This window comes from Loxodonta africana, chromosome 10 (genome assembly GCF_030014295.1).
Source record: "Loxodonta africana isolate mLoxAfr1 chromosome 10, mLoxAfr1.hap2, whole genome shotgun sequence".
In the NCBI taxonomy this organism is placed as follows: domain Eukaryota; kingdom Metazoa; phylum Chordata; class Mammalia; order Proboscidea; family Elephantidae; genus Loxodonta; species Loxodonta africana.
The window spans coordinates 22,354,266-22,374,783 of NC_087351.1; positions in this window are offsets into that span (position 1 = coordinate 22,354,266).

The following is a 20,518-nucleotide window of genomic DNA, read 5'->3' on the forward strand; positions in this document are numbered from 1 at the left end:
AAGTCTGAATTCCATTGTCAATTCTTGGTCAGCACCCTCAACTCCATATGCTTCCCCTGCAACCACCAGGTAAACCCCATAAAGCTGATCCAGTTTCAGTTCAACTTGTGTACACCTGTGCTGTTGAGAGCAATCCTGTGTCTGCAGTCACCAAGATTTGCAACATCCAACCTCAGCTGAGCTTCAAATGCCCTGTATCCTTCCTTTACTTGTCTTTGAACAGCTCCTGCCCCCATTCTTCTCAGAGGCCAGAACTTCACTCTTTCTTGAAAGCCCCTCCTCTAACTCCTAGACCCAACATCCTATTTCACAGAAAGCATGAACTTTCACAGGAAATAACTCTACCAACTCTCCCACGTGCAGATTTTAGATTACACCTATGAACATTGCCCCTCATAACCTACTTCCTTAAAAAGCCAAGCTGTTCAAGTCAAATGCTGACTCCATGCTTTTGATCTAGCCTCTTCCTATCCATCACTATGTTCTTCCACTCAGCCTATAAACATTTCAAGTCTCTCCAGTCTGAAAACAAAAACCTTTAGTCAAGATTCCTTTCTCAGAACAACTTCTCCAACTTTTCTTCTTTTCACAGCTAAGGTTATCCCTCCCTCTTTCCTCACTGCCCAGTCCTCTACCATGCTTCCATCCCATTGCTCACAGAAGTGTTCTAATGAAACTCAGCTAGAAGCTCCTAACTGCCCAGTCCAGTGGACCTTTTCGCAACATACCTAGGCCACAGGGGTAAGAGGAGGGGTAGATTACCAGAACCTGGGAGGAGCAGGGTCACATTTATTTGAGGAACACAATTATCCATAGACTCTGTAAATAAGAACATTTTGTTGAGGGTTGAGCTGGAGGCCACATCACAAGGAGTGGCCTGAGAATAAATATCCTGATCTCACTCTCTTCTCTCCTTCTTATCTTTTGCTGGGTTCCCCACTGACAGAACCCAGCTGGAAGCAAAGGAGTCCTATTTCTGCAGTCCATACAAGTCAACCATCAGGGCCAGGACAAATAGGGTGGAAAAGAGTGAGAGTTGACTGGGAAGGCAAATGGAAGCTACATAGCACAGCCATGTCTTATATATCTCAGATCTCCCTAAGCACAGCACAACACACTGCATGAGAAGGTATTAGCAATTTTTTTTTTCAATTCTTTAACAAACAATCTGAATTCTTCTTGTCTCTGAAGACAAGAAAAAGGGAAGGCCACATGAGGCTATGTGGGCAGCTCCTGCCTGGAGGGGAAATGAGAAGTCAGAGGGGCACAGAAGCTGGCTGAATGGACACAGAAATACAGGGTGGAGAGATGGAGTGAGCTATTTCATTAAGGGGAGAGAAACTGGGAGTATTAGCAAGGTATACATAAATTTTTATATGAGAGACTGACTTGATTTGTAAACTTTCACTTAAAACACACTAAAATTTTTTTTAAAAGATGGGGGAGGCAACATATGTGGTAATCAAAACATGGCACAGGACCTAAAACTATAGATCAAAATAAATGACTAGACTTTCTGTATTAACACAGACAAATGTACCAGTTAAATGTCTAACATGATTTCCAGCCAAGTAACTGTAATATTAGTCTAAAGTGTATGGAGTTGACATTTAAAGAGGCTAAAGGGAGCCCTGTTGGCACAGTGGTTAAGAGCTTGGCTACTAACCTAAAATTTGGCAGTTTGAATTCACCCACTGCTCTTTGGAAACTCTGTGGGGCAGTTCTACTCCATCCTATAGGGTCACTATGAGTTGGAATCAACTTGACAGCAATGGGTTTGGTTTTTAGTTAATGAGCTAATAGATTACTTATAATAAATGACCTTCAAACAGGACTTGTTGGGTAACTTGTTATGTAGAGAAGAGAATGACTGAAAATGTTTTTCAGTTTGGAGTTAACTTTGATCTATTTTGAATACTATTTTCATCATGTGCTTGTCTCTCTTGAAGTAGCATGTAGCATACCCATCACTGTTGTTAATTTTCTTAGAAACTTAGATGTTCATCTTAAAGTGCAAGGGTCAGATGTTCCTTGACCTCATGACTTTCCTTTGCTGTACCCTGTATTTAATCACTTGAAAACCCCCTCTCTTATATGCCATGAGCAGATATAAAATGTGAGAGTGGAAAGGATCTTGAAGATAACTGAGTTTAACACCAACATTTTATAGATTAAGCTAAGGCCCAGAGATGGTACAGGAATCCCCCAAGACAAGGCAGCAGTTATTAGGAGAAAGAAGACAAAAATTCAGGGTCCCATTACACTTAACAAAAAATCTGCTGCTGTTTATACTTCCCTTGAATTTGCAACGGGAAGCTCAAAATGTGGAGCAAATATTTAAATATTGTTCCATCACCAAGACATTTCTTCAACTGGAAGCAACACAGAGCAGTACCTGCTGGGCAGCAGTGAGCATTCAGAAATCTGTATTAGAACTCAGGCTCTAACACCAACAGCATGTGTGTCCTTGGGAAAACCCTTTTATCTAGCTGGGCCTTAATTTCCCCTTCTTTAAAAATGGAGGTAGAACAAAAAATTCCTAAGGTCTTGTTCATATCTAATTTTGCACAAGTACGTAAACTAAAACCTGAATTACTGCTGTGGGAATTTGTTTTATGGAAATAATGATGCGGGTGTCCTATATCTGGAGGGCATTTTAAATCTCTCTACAGATTTTCAAGGAAATTTCTCAGAGTTACAACTTAACACCTAAGTAGATTATATTCCTGTTTCTCAGAGAGGGATTCTTGGTGAACTTTAATAACTTCAGATCAGAATTGCCAAAGGTATTATATGTCCACTTCCAAAGTAAGCAGATTTTCACCCAAAGATTTTAGTGATCCCAAGGACTAAGACAAAAGTAATTGGTCATGAAGTAATTATGACTATATTCTTGTTCAGAAATTTGGGGAAAAACAGTAGAAAGATTTTTATGTCCAGGTTCTCCAAAAAGCAGACACCAAGACGTGGTTAAATGTGCAAAGATTTTACTGCTTACGTGAGAAAATGAGGACGGAGCCAGGAACAGCTGGGAGAGTCATCGTACTAGCATACCAGTCTGACCACAATTTAAGGATAGAGAGAAAGAAGGTTAAGTGGAAGCTCCCACAAGAACAGTGGTAGGGGGTTGGGAATGGCCTTGAAGTAAATGTGGCAATGAATTTCAGAGAATGGGGGCTCCTGGTCGGTTTATCTTCCTTTATTAAAATCTTTGAGGTACGTTCTCAAAGCCTCCACAATTTGCTATTCCTTTGACTTTTTAATATATTGGGAAGTCTTTGCCCTATGTCCCAGTTATTTTACAGACCCTGTCCTAAAAGTGATTCATAAAAAGATGAATATGAATTCTAATTCTTCTGGAATTAATTAACTTTCTCCATGCATAATGCTGGCTTTCCTCATTGACCTGTCTTTTAAAAAAAAATTACTAATAAACATTATTGGAAAGCATCTTATAGAAAAGATCATAATAATTGGTTGGGGTACAGAAATTGCCACAAACATATTCTCATTTATTCAGTGGTTTAGAAGGTTGTGGAGTATTGAGATAGTATTTTCCTTTGTGTCTTGAGGGCTGGGTCTGGCCTGGTCTTTGTCCTCAAACCCAAGTCATAGGAGCCACAGTGAAGATAGTGAAGACTCACGGGGGTAGTTGGAAAGGACACACCGTCACGTGTATATACTTCTGAAGGCCCAGCCCTCCAAATGTCAATTAGCCTTGCGAAAGAAACCTTGTCTACAGGGTGTTAGGTCCTCTTATCTAGATCTTTACAGTTCTTCTTCCACACCCCTCCTGTTCTGGGTGGACTTTCCTTTATATTGAACACCTTTATTACTAATTGCAGAAAATATGTATCCTCTAATGTCATGGTTCAGATTTTAAACCTAGAGTCCTCATCAATTATTTTTAGAGAAAGTTGCTTTCTTCCAGCGTTCTCTGTTAAATACCTGCTGCTGGTTTACTGTCTCTCTGGGAATATGTTGATAATGAACGTAAACCAATTTGCTCACACACACTTTCTCAGGTACTTTTGAACAAAGTATGGTAGTCGCTGAGACGTTTAAATTGGCTGAGGGTTAACATCCCCCTGGCAACCTTCCTACCAGATTTTAAAGAAAGTGAGTTTCAGACCAAATTCTGCCACACGTACATTTATTGAACAAAGCTGTTTTTACAAACAAGTAAAAACCACTTCATACAATCTGTTCTGTAAACCTGATAAAGTCCCAGCTCTTTGTTTTTTTAGGTGTTTTGACCACAGCTTAAGTGACCCTGTTCCAGAGACAGGATTCTATTACCCTTAGGGTCAGCATTAGGGAAAGAACAATCCTCTGTGGCTGGAAATAGGATCAATTTGGGACCAAGCCTGGGTTCCATTTATAAGGTACAAGCTGCCTATCTCACTGGATTCTTATTATCCACCCACATTCCTGCATTAGTGGAGCAATTTAAAATATTTTAGCCAGTTCACAAAATTGCATGTCTTTAATTTTACCACTAAGGAGCCCTGGTGGTGCAATGGTTAAGCACTCAGCTGCTAACCGAAAAGCCGGCAGTTTGAACCCACCAGAGCCTCCTCGGGAGAAAAAACCTGGTGATCGGCCCCCATGAAGATTACAGCCTAGGAAACCCTATGGGGCAGCTCTACTCTGTCCTATAGGGTTGCTATGAGTTGGAATGGACAGTACACAACAATCACAATTTTACCATTAAAAGCCAAATTCCTAATATTTAAGTGTATTAACTAGCTATTAATTTCGAAATTCATCTTATTAGCAGTGCCTCTGGTGTTAAGGAGTAATCAATACAAAAAGTGCTTGTAGTGGTTGCCTTTATAGTATGGGCTTCCTAAGGAGGATGCTAGCTAATCATCTCAGCTAGCTGCATTCATAATCAGAATACCAGCTGAAGCTGAGTTGTAGTTTAACCTAATCTAATGTAGACACATAATATTGCACATGTTGAAGTATCTCAAGGAAATTCAGATGTAATCAGATGACTCATCTTTTCCCTTAATGGGATCCTAACCAAAACCAAACCAAACCTATTGCCACCAAGTCAGTTCTGACTCATGGTAAACCCATGTGTTATACAGTAGAACTGCTCCAAAGGGTTTGCTTGGCTGTAATTTTTTTTTAATCTTTATAGAAGTAGATTGCCAGGGCTTTTTTTCATGGTACAATTGGTGGGTTCAAACAGCCAACCTTTGGGTTAGTAGTCGAGCACAAATTATTCACACCTTCCAGGGATTTCTTTATTCTTTCTATCAGCACTTCTGGCCTATGTGGGAATGCGAGCTGACTTTTATGCACTACTCCTTTTGACAAGAAGTGCCTCCTCTCCCTTCCAACTTCATTTCCCACCCATTTCTCCCTTACTCACAGCCTCACTGCTCCTCCCACCCAACCAGTTCTTTCCAGGCCTTTGCCCTTGCTGTTCCCTCTTCTTGGAGTGCTTTCTCCTGGCCCCTTGCCTAACACTTTCTTACCCTTTAATTCTCACCTCGAATATCACCTTATAGAGTAACCTTTATAGTTTTCTCCATTTAATTTGAAGGAACTTTCTACCAGTTACTTTTTATAATATCACCCAGATTGTTTTCTACATATCACCTTTCATATCTGTAAATATTTTGTTTTGTCTTATTTATTTTAAGGGCCAAGAAATCAGGTACAATATCTATCTTATTTACTATTGTCTCCTTGGTGCCTAGACTAGTGCTGTACCTAGTTAAGTGCTCATTAAAAATTGGCAAAAGAACATATATGGTCCCACCCACTGGGCAAGAGACATGGACTTTATGATCCTTCTTATATAACACTATCAAACACTTCTGACAGCAGCCAGAATTCTCCTGTTTATTCATTTCAGGATATGAAGTCTTTGGAGTTTTCAAAAATGTTTTTTCACACACCACTTCATCCTTCACTCCCAACAAACTGTCTGCGAGAGCAGAATTGCTCAGCCTACCACTTATGGCTCATACAGGTATTTTAAGTACAGGTATTTAAGTCCTTGTGCCAGTTACAGATTTTTTGCCTCTGGGTGCCAGATTCACCCATTTTGTCTCCTCTATGAAAATGTATCTCAGCCCATTACGTATCTTTCCTTTGCCAGGTAGCCGAGTACCAAGTTCTGTCAAGAGAGGGCGCTGGAGAGACGTTGCAGGAGGAAAGGTTTGCTTCCTGGTTTGGTGTGCTAGCTTGACAGACTCCTTCAGAGCCCCACTGGCAGCTGCTGCAGCACCAGGCTCCTGCAGTGCACAGTGGTGGCCAGCTGTACCCAGCAACCAGCAGCTTCCCCCAGGGCTCCCTTGCAGATTTGTAGCAGACTACATCTGGAGGTTGGCAGTTCGAATCTGCCAGGCACTCCTTGGAAACTCTTTAGGACAGTTCTACTCTATTCTGTAGGGTCACTATGAGTCACAATCGACTCAACGGCAGTGAGTTTGTTTTTTGGGTATCAACACAGCCATGCTTGTTCATTTACATATTGGTCCTTTACAGAAAAAGTTTGCTGACCCCTGTTACATAATATTATATCTGCTATTACATATTACGTATATCTACTATTCATATATTCCTTAAAGGATCCCCGGCCATGCAGTGGTTCGAGTGCTCTGCTGCTTCCTGAAAAATTGGTGATTTGAACCTACCAGCCTTTCTCCAGGAGAAAGGTATGACAGTCTGCTTCCATAAAGATTACAGCCTAGGAAACCCTGTGGAACAGTTCGACTGTCCTGTAGGGTTGCTATGAGTCAGAAGCAATTTGACAGCTTCGGTACAATGAATTACTTAATAATGGCCCTTCTAGCCATGGTCTTTGTGACTTACACACAATGACAAGTGGGACTATGCAAATAAGGTATATGGAATCTGTGATGGTTGGGGTTATGTGTCAACTTGACTAAGCCATGATTCCCAGTATTGTGTGGTTGTCCTCCATCTTATGTGTTGTGGATTCTGACTTCTACTTGGTGATGAGGCAGGATTGGTGTAAGTGATCAAAGTTAACATTACCAGTAATGGGACAAACAGATATTATGTGCCTCTTGATATGGCGCACTGTGAAGGATACAATATCACTTCTGTACTATGTCTACCAAAAACCCAAACCCTAAAGCTCATCAGTAGGAAACAGTAAAAAAAAAAAAAAAAAAAAAAGAAGAAGCAGTAGACATACCCAAATTTAGAGATAGTCTAAAAATATCTGGTCTATAATCCTCAAAAGTTTCAAAAAAGTCTACAGAACTGTCCCAGATTAAAGGAGACTAATGGAACATGATAACTAAATGTAACGTGATCTTTTATTGGATCTTGGACAAGATTTTTTTTTTTTTCTTTTTGCAGTAAAGGTCATTAGTAGTCTAATTGGCAAAATTTGAATAAGGGCTGTATTATATTATACTATGTTTTATATCATACCATTGTTAATGCCCTGAAGTATTTGGGGGCAAAGAGCTCTGTGTGTGCAAATGTGGAGTCTAGGTAAAGGATGTGCAGGGATTATTTTGTTCTATTTTTTAAAATTTTCTGTATCTCTGAAATTATTTCAAAATGTTTTTTTTAAAAGGGAAGAACACTAAGCTGAGAATGAAAAAACTGGACCCTAAATCAGGTTTTTTCTTTACCAGTTAATGTATTGTCCTTGGACGAGTTACTTTATTTTTCTGAGCCTTAATTTTTCTGCCTAAAAAACAGGGAAATTAATACAGATCTCACAAATTTTTGTGTAAGGGATAAACAAAGTACTATATCATAGGACTTAAAACTTTCAATAAATATTTGCTAAATCCAAACCATAGAAATTCCTGTTTTGGCCTCTGTTAGCAATAGGCTGTCTCACAATTAACTTGTCTTTTTGAGCAGCTTTGCTATCTCACAATGTAAAAATGGTGTGTGTTGCAGGGGTGGTCATTTGACCCCCTCTAACTTCACAACAGGGGAGGGAGAATCAAGATTCACAGCCCAAGGCCAGTTCCTGTGAGGTGGAAGTCAGACATGCCTCCTCTCTCCGCCATCTTTACCAGTTCTGACACCAACTGTCCTCGCAGCACTCTCTACTTCTCTGCTGAGTTTAATAATTCATTGCAATGGCTGCACAGAACTCACAGAACATACTCAAAATTATGGAGCTTATTAGGGACGTAACAGTTTACAATTCAGGTTCAGAAACCCTCAGGATACAGTTCTTCCATCAGGACAGCCTCTTCCCAGACATGCTCACAGGCAGGTCTCCCCCTGGTCCTCGGCCTCTGTCCTGCTGAGGCAAGTGTTACAAAGCTTTTTTAGCTCTGCTGATGAGTGCCCAGAGGCATCCCACTCCGCCAGTAGGCCTCAGCCCGAAGGCACTCAGCTCTCTCTCCGTGGGCTGCAAACCTGGCTCCACCAAGTGCCTGGAGGCACCCTATGCCACCAGCAAGCCTCATCTTTCTCACTCCCTGGGCTGAGAAGCCCACTGTGCCATCTCCTGCTCCCAGTCTTTCCTGCCGCCATTTCTCTGCCACCACTTCTCTGCCACTGCTTCTTGCTATTTTCCATGTTACAGTTCTTATTTCTCTCTCTGTGGCTCTGTCTCCTGGCTCTAGGAGCTTCTCGGCACAGGGTTCCCGGATTCAAATGACACTCTCTGCTCTTGGCTCTCCTTCCTCAGTGGTGGTGGGATCCTCTCTTTCCTACCTCTGGGGTGGCTTATTTCAGGCCCAGCAGGTGGCAAAACTGACCAATCCCCTTGGTGGGCCACAATTACCTTATTTGCACAGTTCCACCCAGTCACTTGGGTGGGAGTTACAAACTACGGCAAGAAAGGCCACATAAAAGTGATCCATCCCACTGCACACAGATTCACTAGATCTAGTCACCTTGTTGAATGCTTACCCCAAGGCTGTTGACAGGATGGCACTGGATAAATATTACAGTAGAATAATGATGTATTCCTAGTCTTAAATTCTAGAGTAAGAGTTTAGCAACTCAACAGAGCTGTTTTGTACGTATGCTTGACCTTGTGCCAAATCATTCGTTAACAAAGTTTTTTCCAACTTGTCAAAACATATTGATGTTGCAGCAGAGAATCTGTGACCCTGTTTCTTTTAAAAATGGTGCAATATATAAACAACTCAGAGAGGCAAAATCCATTAAAAAGGAATTTATTGAGAGCTTCTTTGTAATAAACCTTTCAATAGAGACTACAAAAGAATAGGAACTAAATCAAAGTAACATAGCAAGTGCAAAGTGACAGATTTTTTAAAATGAATACCTGGATGAGCATCTTGCCTGGATGCTTTCCACTCTCAACAATATCTTTACACACACACACACGCACACACCCACACACACACTGAGTTTTGTAGATTTTGTGAGGATTATCCTTTTTCCTCAGAAAAAAAGATACAAAATAGTTCCATAACTCCAGAATTATGCTGTTTTACTGTGCGTCTCAAAGTAGATTACCCACACGTGGCTGGCTAGTGGCTGCAGTACGGGGCAGCACAGTGTTAAGGGCTCCAAACAAATAGAAATGTTTTAAAGTAGAAACATTTTGAAGAATTTGCTATCTTTCTCCAAAGCAATATAAGAGTTATCATTTGAGAAATTGGATGTCTTCATTTATTTCACAGTGTTTGAATTAGAAATGGTGTGTGGTGTGTATGTGTATGGCTGTATATAATTCTAACCTTCTCAGTGCTTAGAGCCTCAAGAGGTCTTAACCCATCCCAGTTGCAATTCTGGCTGTGTCATTACTAGCTAATTTTGAATGTGTTATGGTAGTCATTAATTCTGATATAGCTATTTTTTCATATTTAAACACTTAAAAATGACAACATCGATGACATATCATAGTTTAGTTAGCAGTGTCTTTTTTTCTTAGTGACATATAATATAATGGTCCATCTCATAATGAGTGACATTTTAGAGTGTGTGAAATACAAGACTTAACTCTCAGAGTCTCTAGTTCTTCCTGCATAAAATGGGGTCAATAAAATGATCTATGCAATAGAGTTTTTGTGAAAATTAAATAAGGTCAGACCAAAAAAAAAAGAACTCATTGCCATTGAGTCTATTTTGATTCACAGCAACCCTACAGGACAGAGTAAAACTGCACTCACAGGATTTCTGAGGCTGTTTTAATCTTTAGAGAAGCAGACTGCCACATCTTTCTCCTCTGGAGTGGCTGGTGGGTTTGAACCACCAATCTTTCAGTTAGCAGCTAAGTACTTTAACTACTGTGCCACCAGGGCTCCTTACTGTATTAAGTGCCCAATAAATATTAGCTATTACTACTTTGGGGGCCCTGGTGGCACAGTGATTAAGAGTTATGGCTGCTAACCAAAAGGTTGGCAGTTTGAATCCATCAGGAGCTCCTTGGAAACTCTATGGGGCAGTTCTACTCTGTCCTATAGGGTCGCTATGAGTCAGAATTGACTTGACAGCAGTGGGTTTGATTTTTGGTTTATTGCTATTTTTATTCATTCACCATTTACCTCTAACCTTTGATATATTAGTTTCATGTTGCTGCTGTAACAAGTCACCATAAATTTAATGGCATAAAACAACACAAATGTATTATCATATAGTTCTGGAAGTCAGAAGTCCACAATGGGTTTCATAGGGCTAAAATTAAGGTGTCTGCAGGGCTTTTTCCAGCCTCTAGAGGCTGCTTGCATTCCTTAGCTCATGGCCCTCTTCCGTCTTCAAAGCCAGAATTACGTCATTCAGACCTCTGCTCTGTCATCACGTCTCCTCTAACTCTGCCTCTGAATTTCCTCTTTCATCTATGAGAACCCTTGTGATTACAGTTGGTCCACCTAGGTCATCTAGGATAATCTCCCCACTTCAAGATCCTTCACTTAATCACATCTGCCAAGTCCCTTTTCCCATGTAAATTCACATATCCATGGGTTCTGGGACTAGGGGTGAGCCTCTTTGGGGGACCATTGTTCAGCCTGCCACATCATTGCTTTACCCTGTTCTCTGTAGTCACCCCACAGCCTGGAAAGGACCCAGTTTGTTAAAAAAAAAAACTGATAATCAATGTAATGTAAGGTAGGTAGTAGCAAATGTGGACCCAGTTGGAATTCTTCATGACAAGCAACTAACTATGAACGGAGAATGATCAGGAAGGGTAGCTTCATATTGAGGTCAACTTTCTCTCCCTTCCTCTTTTCCCAATTTGGAATTAGCTCTCTCACCCTTAAGGAGACTAGAGGTTGCCATAGTGTTTTTAGACAGGGCTTTGAACTGGTTTGGTCTGGTTCAAACCTCTGCTGAGAATTTGCATTTCTAACAAGTTCCCAGGCCATGCTAATACTGCTGGTTAGGGACCAATTCTGAGAACCACTAGTAGAGCACCGGTTCTTGAAATTTATTATACATAAGAATCACCTGGGGATCTTGTTAAACTGTAGATTCTGATTCAGTATATCTGGTTTAAACTGGTTCGAAGCCCTGCTTTTAGGGTAATGGTTTGCAACTTTGGCTGTGCATTGGAATCACCTAGGAGGCTTTCCAAAAATAACAATGCCCCCCCAATGAAATTAGGATATCTGGGGTTGGGGGCCAGGTACCAATATTTCTAAATATTCCCAGGTGATTCTAACATGTTACTAGGGTTGAGAATGTCTGGTATAAGGGAAGTAACTGCATTCCTCTTCCATAGGCCCACAAAGTGTTCTTTTCCCTTTTCTTTTCATTACTAAATAATGTTTCTCTTTGGTCTGGTTATCCCTGGTAATCAGTGGCCTTGAAGGTTTAAGAATTTAGAAAGTTCAACCTGGAAGGGCCCTCAGGATTATCTGGTGCATTTTCCTTCCAGTCATGTCAATACCTAATCCATTGGAGACAAAGGTCTATTGATTCTCTTTTGAGCTCTTTCTTGCATACCAAATGTAAGTGAATAATTAATAAAGTCTCATGAACAAGTAGTAATGAGGCAAGCTGCTGTTAAAAGAGTTTTTGGTGCTGGGAGAATTTTCTTTCAATATCCAAAAGATTAGTGAAGCTCCAGCCTCTCTCAGGGCAGCTTAGATTAGTTCCTTTAAAAGCCTCAGGGAGTATTTGGCTCTCCATCCCCCATTTTCCCTCAGTTAGAAGGTTTTTCCTCCTCCATCTCCATGGGATGAAATCCCATCTCTCTTTCAATGCCCGTATCACGTAACACCCCCTCCGTTAGCTATTTCCTGTTCTAGATGTAACCTTTTTCCTTTGAGCCTCCTTGTTACTCAGGTTCTATTATTGGTACTTCCCTCACTCTTTGTATTATGGCTATTTAGTACTTTGCATTTTCCTCACTAGTAGATTATAAACTCTTTCAGGGTAAGAATCACATAATAAAATACACAATCCTGTTGGCCCCATCTTTCTTAGAACAGTAATTTGCAAGTAGCTAAAATATGAAAATTTGTTGAATCAAGATTTTCTCCTGTAAGATCGGTCAGTGGTGACCTGCCCAGGGCAAAGTCTTGGGGACAGGATGAGTTGCCCATGACACAGGTAGTCACTGGTACACTAGGGGTGAGGCCATGTTGACTTACCAATTTCCTAGACCAGAGCTACTCAGACCATTCCCGGAGAGGCAATTGGACCATTCAGCTTCTAATGGCAGATTTACTTCTTCTCTCCAGACTGCAGTACTGAATGTGAACTGCATAGGGTTTAAACTGCCATGTGGTTTTAGGTAAAGCTCACTGCAATTGTAGCTCAGGTTTAGCTGTTCTAGGAGGTAGGGAATTTCCTAACCACCTACATTTGCATCACGGAAATTCTAGCAAAGGGATGAATCCACATCCTGGAAGTCCATTCTCTTTCCCATCAGACCCTCTTGGACATTCCCCACCCCCCTAGCTGCCCTAGCTCTCACCCCCACCCAATCTTCCCACCCCCTGGATTATAACTTTCTCAAAGATTGCTGAAAGCCACTGCTAGAGTTCCTTTCACTCTTCTGTGTCTTAGCTCATTGAGACTGAGAAATACAGGATCTGAAAAGTCTCAGGTTAGACCTAGGCTGAACCAACCCTTCAACAAACCTCTCAGAAGAAAAATAAATACCACACTCCAAGCAGGGTGTCAGGCTCCCATGGACTCCTGGAAAATCACCCCTCTGCTATAGGGTCCCTATGAGTCGGAATTGACTCGACGGCACTGGGTTGGGTTTGGCTTGGTTGGCTGGCAGAGGTTAAATGGCCACCCGCAGGGGCAGCTTTGCTGGCTGAGAGCCATGAAAACAGCAGCCCAAATCCTTCCACCAGCACAGGCAAGTGGAGCAAGAAGTGTCTGCCCATTCCTCATCCTGCCACAGAGCCAGTGGAGCCCTCCAGGTATCAAACTCATTGAACCCCAGAGGGGACAGCTGAGGCTGTTCTTTTAAGCTGGCACCCACACACAGGGGATGATGACCAGGGCATAAAGGCCAGCATTTTGGAGGAGCTGAGGAAATCCTAACTGGTGAGCATATATGGAGCATGGGACAAAGACCCACCATGAGTATTTCAACTGGGCCTTGCAAGAGAGCAGCCCGCAGGGGATAATGCCACCTCTGAAGTGGGCTGGGCTCCCTCCAAGTCTAATTATTTTTATACTAAAAGCTAGAACATCAGAGTGACATGGGTATGTGTGAGAACTAAAGCTTTTACGAGCCCCCCAGGGTTGGTTCAGGCAAAGCTGCTCTCCGTGGATTCACCATTCTAATGATCACTTCCGTTTCTCCATTACTCCCCCCAACCCCCGTGATTCAACACCCTCACACACTTTCAGGTGACAGTGACCTCAATTATTTCCTATAGGTCCCTTCTATAAAATCCAGCTCTCACACCTTTAATTCATACTAAGGTATGGTCATAATGCCTTAAAAAGTATTTATCCAAGGCATCTTTTTTTAATGGAAATTGTCAAACTAGAAGAATAATAAAGCTCCAAAGTAAAATTTAAGACAGTGGACGCAATGGTTTTGGACCTCTCCCTGGTGGTGGAATGGTTAAGAGCTTGGCTGCTAACCAAAAGGTCAACAGTTCGAATCCACCAGATGCTCCTTGGAAACCCTGGGGGGCAGTTCTACTCTGTCCAATAGGGTCGCTATGAGTCAGAATTGACTCGACAGCAATGGGTTTGGATATTTTTACACTAACTTTAAACAAAGTTTATATAGGGGAGAAAGAGAAATAGCTGATGGAAAATAACGGATTACAATTACTGATTCAATAGTTGTACTGATTTGCAGACTAAGTTGGGTTTGCAGATGACTTCAAAGGTCTTTATTACATTAGAAACATGAAAAACATGTGTCCTGGGAGAGTCTAGAGGTGGGCGTGTGAGCCCTGGCCCTGCCACTTACTAGCTGGGTAATCTCAGGGTCTTCATCAAATTCAAATCCGCCAGGCTCTCCTTGGAAACTCTGTGGGCAGCTCTACTCTGTCCTATAGGGTCGCTATGAGTCGGAATCGACTCGACAGCACTGGGTTTCTGGGTTGATCAAATTATAAAGTGGAAGCCAAAGTACTTGGCATTCTAGTGTCTGAAAAAGATGACATATGAAAGTATCCAATGCAATGTCTGCAGTTCAGTTGATGACCAATGAATGTTGTGGTTATTGATAGTTCTGAGCCCTCATCACGCCAGCATTTATACCTCAGAAAAGTTTCATAGTCCCCTCTAACCTTGATGTTGAAGGATGGGATTTGCACATAATTGAGAGTCTTTAAGGGCAGGACTAATTGCTTATTTTTTTAACTGTTCCCCTCCCCAAGCCCCCCCCCCCACCCACCCCTGCATGTCATTGTACAGTTAAGCCTGGCCCATAAAACCAAAGCCAAAAAAACTCATTGCCATTGAGCTGATGCCGACTCATGATGACCCCATGTGTTTTAGAGTAGAACTGCTCCACAGAGTTTCCCCGACCACAGTCTTTATGATAGGAGCACTGGTGGCGCAGTGGTTAAGAGCTCGACTGCTAACTGATAGGTTGGCAGGTCAAACCCATCCAGTGGCCCCACAGGAGCAAGACCTAACAATCGGCCCTGGTAATGATTACAGCCTAGAAAGCCCCATGGGGCAGTTCTACTCTGTCACACGGGGTCTCTACGAGTCAAAAAATCAACTCGACTACACCTAAGAACAACAACAATCTTTATGAAAGCAGATCACCAGGCCTTTCTTCTGAAGCACATAGTAGGACTCAATACATGCTTGTTGAACCGAGCCTTTAAACTGAACTGCTTAGCCCATTCTTAAGAAATGCTATTTCTTCTAAGGAAGATAGGAATTATAGGCGCATCGCCTGCTGAACTCCTAACAAGGACAAGTGGTGGCAGCACTTCTGGTCCTTCCAGGGGAATCCTTTGGGAAAGAGGTGAGGCAGGGCAAGAGCTAAGACCGCTGGGAGGGCTGGAGCCTGACAGGCTTGAAGAATGATTCAAAGAGGGTTGTTCTCATTCACAGAAGGCCTGAATGGACTAGTTCACAGAGTCAAATAGTATCAGCAGTAATGATCTTAGAAATCACGTGGAAATCAACCCCAGGTCCAGAGAGGAGTGTGGCTTGCATAAAGTGAGATAAATAGCAAAAGAGCTGAGACCAGGATCCAAGGGTTGACTCCTTGTTCAGTGCTCTTTTCAAGACAACACTGGGGCTTACAAAAGCTATTATAAGTACAATTTTTTAAGACACTTTTTTAAAAAATGTTATTTTATTCTGTTTTTTCATGAAAGCTTACACACAAAATTAGGTTCCCTTTTAACAATTTCTATGCGTATTGTTCAGTGATATTGGCTACATTTTTCGTAAGGTGTCAATATTCTTATTATTTCCACTTTGGTTGTTCAGTTTCCATTAATCTTTTCATAATTGTTTCCCTGTACCCCCCTTACCTTCTCATCCTTTTTTTTTTATTGTGCTTTAAGTGAAAGTTTACAAATCAAGTCATTCTCTCGTACAAATTTATATACACCTTGCTATACACTCCCAGTTGCTCTCCCCCTAATGAGACAACACATTCCTCCTCTCCACTCTCTCTTTTTGTGTCCATTTGGCCAGCTTCTGACCCCCTCTGCCGTCTCATCTCCCCTCCAGACAGGAGCTGCCCACATAGTCTCATGTGTCTGCTTGATCCAAGAAGCTCATTCCTCATCAGCATCATTTTCTATAAAAATAAAAAAATTAAAAAAAATCCCATAGTCCAGTCCAATCCCTGTCTGAAGAGTTGGCTTTAGGAATGGTTCCAGTCTTTGACTAAGAGAGGGTCTGGGGACCATGACCTCTGGGGTCCTTCTAGTCTCAGTCAGATCATTAAGTCTGGTCTTTTTACAAGAATTTGAGGTCTACATTCCACTGCTCTCCTGCTCCCTCAGGGGTTCTCTGTTGTGTTCCCTGTTAGGGTAGTCATCGGCTGTAGCCGGGCCCATCTAGTTCTTCTGGTCTCAGGCTGATGTAGTCTCTGGTTTATGTGGCCCTTCCTGTCACTTGGGCTCATAATTACCTTGTGTCTTTGGTGTTATTCATGCTCCTTTGATCCAGGTGAGCTGAGACCAATTGATGCATCTTACATGGCCACTTGCTAGAGCTTAATTTTAAGACTCTGGACACCACTCTCCAAAGTGAGATGCAGAATGTTTTCTTAATAGATTTTATTATGCCAATTGACCTAGATCTCCCCTGAAACCATGGTCCCTAAACCCCCGCCTCTGCTACGCTGGCCTTTAAGACACTTTTGATGCTGTTTGGAACAAGGAGAAATGAAAGGGATAGGCCGCTCCTTAGGGCATAGGGTATAATGATGATAGATAAGAGTCCTGTTTCACATCAGCCTTCTCTATCAAGGAAACTGATCTTCAGCAGATAAAAACGATAGCTCAAAAATAGTTAACACGTAATTAAGTCTTAAGATAGATGAGAAGATAGAGAGTTCCTAATCCACTTAATTGAATTAAAGCCTACAGACCCAAAGAAATTCCACTGCAGAATTCTGACAGAGCTTTCAGCTTTGGCCACACTCCCCCTGCCGGGGACAGCATTATTAACCACTTTAAAGGAAGGGTTAGCAAGCTGCCTGAGGTCACACAATTATTACCAGGGGACTTCCCACCCAAGCCTCTCTGCAACCAAAGTTCAGCAGTTTCCACTCACTCAGGTGTCTGGTCACTAGTCAGCCAGTTAATTCCTTCACGGCATTGGTGTTTTGAAAGATTGCAACAGACCAAAAGGAACTCAAACCCACAAAATGAAATTTAACAGAACAAACGGAAAGTCCTGACTTTAGGATTTTTTTTTTTTCAGTCTGCACAAATACAAAACAGAAGAGAGGTAGATAAAGAACAGTTCAAGTTCAAAAGGGTTAGGATTCTTGATATACTCCAAGCTTAGTGTATCTGTGTGATTCAGTTGCCAAAATGGCTAACGAAACCGTAGGCAGCATTCATAAAGGCATAGTGTTCAGAATAATAGAATAGGGCTATCGTACTTGGCCAGTTTGACCTCGTCTGTAGTGCCCTCTTCAGTTTGGTTGATGTCTGGGAAGGGTAACCAAGATAACACAAGATCTAGAATGCTGTCATGTGAGAGCTGGTTAAAGGACTTGGGAATGTTTGTCTTGGAGAACAGGCTTTTCAGTATTCTTGACTAAAATATGAAGGAGGAAGTCATTTTTCTGTGTTACCACATAGGACAGAACTAAGATTAATTAGTAGATGAAGGTGAGCTTTTATTTAACATAAGACAGAGGGAACTAGTGTTGGTTGAATACCCACACATGCCTCTTGTTGTGCTAGGTACTTTCTGTTATTTTATTAAAACCTTGCGGAAACTGGGGACTATTTGAGGAGATGGTGAGCTCCGTTACCGAAAGATGTCCAGCCCAGCACTGTTTTTTTATAGCAGTGATAACTCCTTGTCTGCTTCAAAGACTTGGCAATGCCACTCAGGTCCTTCCAGAGCCAGCTTTCTACTCGAAGGTAGGCTCCCTGGGGGCAGCAAAGGGGACTGTTGCTTCTGCAACCTGGATTTCCAACACGGCTTCAAGGTTCCTCTGCCCCACTGGATCACCTACTGCAAGTGAGGGGCTGACTAGTCCATATTTTCCCAACTGATATTTCCTAGCCAATCTTCAGTGTTGACATGAGGCCATGTGTGTCTGTGGATGTGTCTGTGGTAAGGGCTGGTTGGTGGAGGAGAGCCTAGGAGATCTATAGGTTTCTGAGGGATTGTATGGCAGGAGAAGGGATTGAGTCAGGAAATACTGTTTACACACTTGTTGGCCAGTTGCATCCCTTTTCCTCACATACACCTGCAGTCTTACGTACACCTTCACCCAAGTCCTGAAACCCTTTAGCTTAAGGAATGATCTGGCCAGTGAACAGTGTATCTATCAGTCAGGGTCCTGGCAGGAAACAGAACTCAACTCAGATGGTTCAGATGAAGAGACTTAAATGAAGGGGCCATTACCAAGGTGAGAGCAAGAAATCAGCAAAGAACCTCAGATGCACCAGGCACACTCTACCTACCCTCAAGACTATCCCACTATCTGTGCACCACCCTGCTTGGTACCCACGTGGCTCCTTTCTCTCATTCAGGTCTTTCTTCTAATGCCACCTTCTCAGGAACATTATGACTGTTTCTCCTCAGCAGTCCCTCCCTGCCTTTCTTTTTTATGCCACTTAACATGGGCTGGTATTTGTGCAATTCAGTGGTCTATTTATTGTCCAGCTCTGTCCACTAGAATGTGGGCAGAGGTTATTGGTTTGTTTGTTGCTGTAATCTCAGCACGTAGAGCACTGCGTGGCCCAAAGAAGGTGATCAGTAAATATTTGTTGAGTGAGTGAAGACTAAGTGGACCTAGTAAAGCTCATAAAGCAATTTGCAGAGAAGTGACACCTAGTCCATCCTCCCTGCTTCAACTTGCTGATCACACAGCCTTTTGGGTGAAGCCATCTGAATGCAAAGAGCATTCATTTGGCCACAAGAGGGTGGTGTTGATCGGTTTTTCATTTTTTAGTAGCCTTTTTCTGAGACTACCCTCTCCCTTGCCCCCCAGAAAGAAATCATGGGACAGGGCAGCATCCAAGGTCAAGGCAACATACAGTATGCCCCTTCCACCTGACACTTGTCCACATGAAACTCAGTTAAAACCAATATCAAGAACAGTCTGGAAAGGAGAAAGGTCACCAGAAAGCAAGAGCCTGAGGAATGTGTAGGAGGGTACCTCTACCACTTAGCTTCAGTAACCATGGAGATGCCACCAGCTGGCCAGATGCCCTAACGCCTTGTGCCACATTTGCCTGTCTCCCTTCCTCTGCACCACCAATGTCCAGTTGACTGTACTGCAAAGTGTGAGATCTCACAAGACAGGCTCTAGGCTCATTGTCCCAAATTATCACCCTTCAGATACTCTGAAAAGAAATACCAACTATCCAAGAAATTATTCCCTCTTTTACTAAGTATCTCATGAACACACTCTGCTAGGGAGCCACATGGGATGATACAGAAATAAGGGATCATAAGACCCGCAGCCAAGGAACACAGTAATGACACTGCAAGACAGAGTGGGCAGGGCAGAAAGGGAAGCCTCGGAGGGTGCTAGGAGCATTCGGAAGAAGGGGAGGGAGGCTGTCTCCAGAGGGTAGGGATCACAGCAGGCATTATACAAGGAGATGCCATTTGAATAGGGATTTGAGCTATAGGTGGGGCGCGAAATTATGTTTGGCTAAATCTAAAGCACTTTCTGATTTCACACACTACCTTTTATACGGCAATTGAATTTTAGGGTGATTGAGTTTCTTTTGTGACTGAGTGTAAGTAACCATCTGTGTACATGGAAAAGGTCAGCTTTTCAGGCCATCCTACTCCTATAAAAAAAATCCTACTCCTATAAGACAACATAATACAAAAAGAGCTATCGGGGACATAATGTGTTATGAAGATAGTAGAAAGGAACAAGCCTTACGTACACCCAAATGGTTCCACAATTGAATGTCCTTTGTGTCCCTGCTAGGTAACTAGAGGATCTAACAAATGAACACATTTTTTTTTTTTTCTTTTTAACACGAAATGGGCTAGAAGTCCTCATGGAGGTTTACGGATTCAATTGTGTTCCCCCAAAAGTTGTTGAAATCCTAACCACTGGTACCTATGAATGTCATCTTGTTTGGAAATAGGGTCTTTAAATATGTTATTAGATGACATGAGGTCAGACTGGAGTAGGTTGGGTCCTAATCCTATAAGACTGGTGTTCCTTATAAAAGAGAAGATGAACAGAGATAGACAGAGAAAGGATGACCATGTGAAGGTGCATCTCCAAGCCAAGGAATGCCTGGAACTCCCAGAAGCCAGGACAGAGAAGAAAGGACCTTCTGCTACAGTCTTTGGAAAGAATGTGATGTGACCAATATGTTGATTTGGGCTTCTAGCCTCCAGAATTGTGAGACAATACATTTCTGTTGTTTAAAGCCACCCAGTTTGTGGAATTTTGTTAGAGCAGCACTAGGAAATTAATATAAAGAGTGTTTTGTTAGCCCACAACTTTTCTCAACAGCGCAGG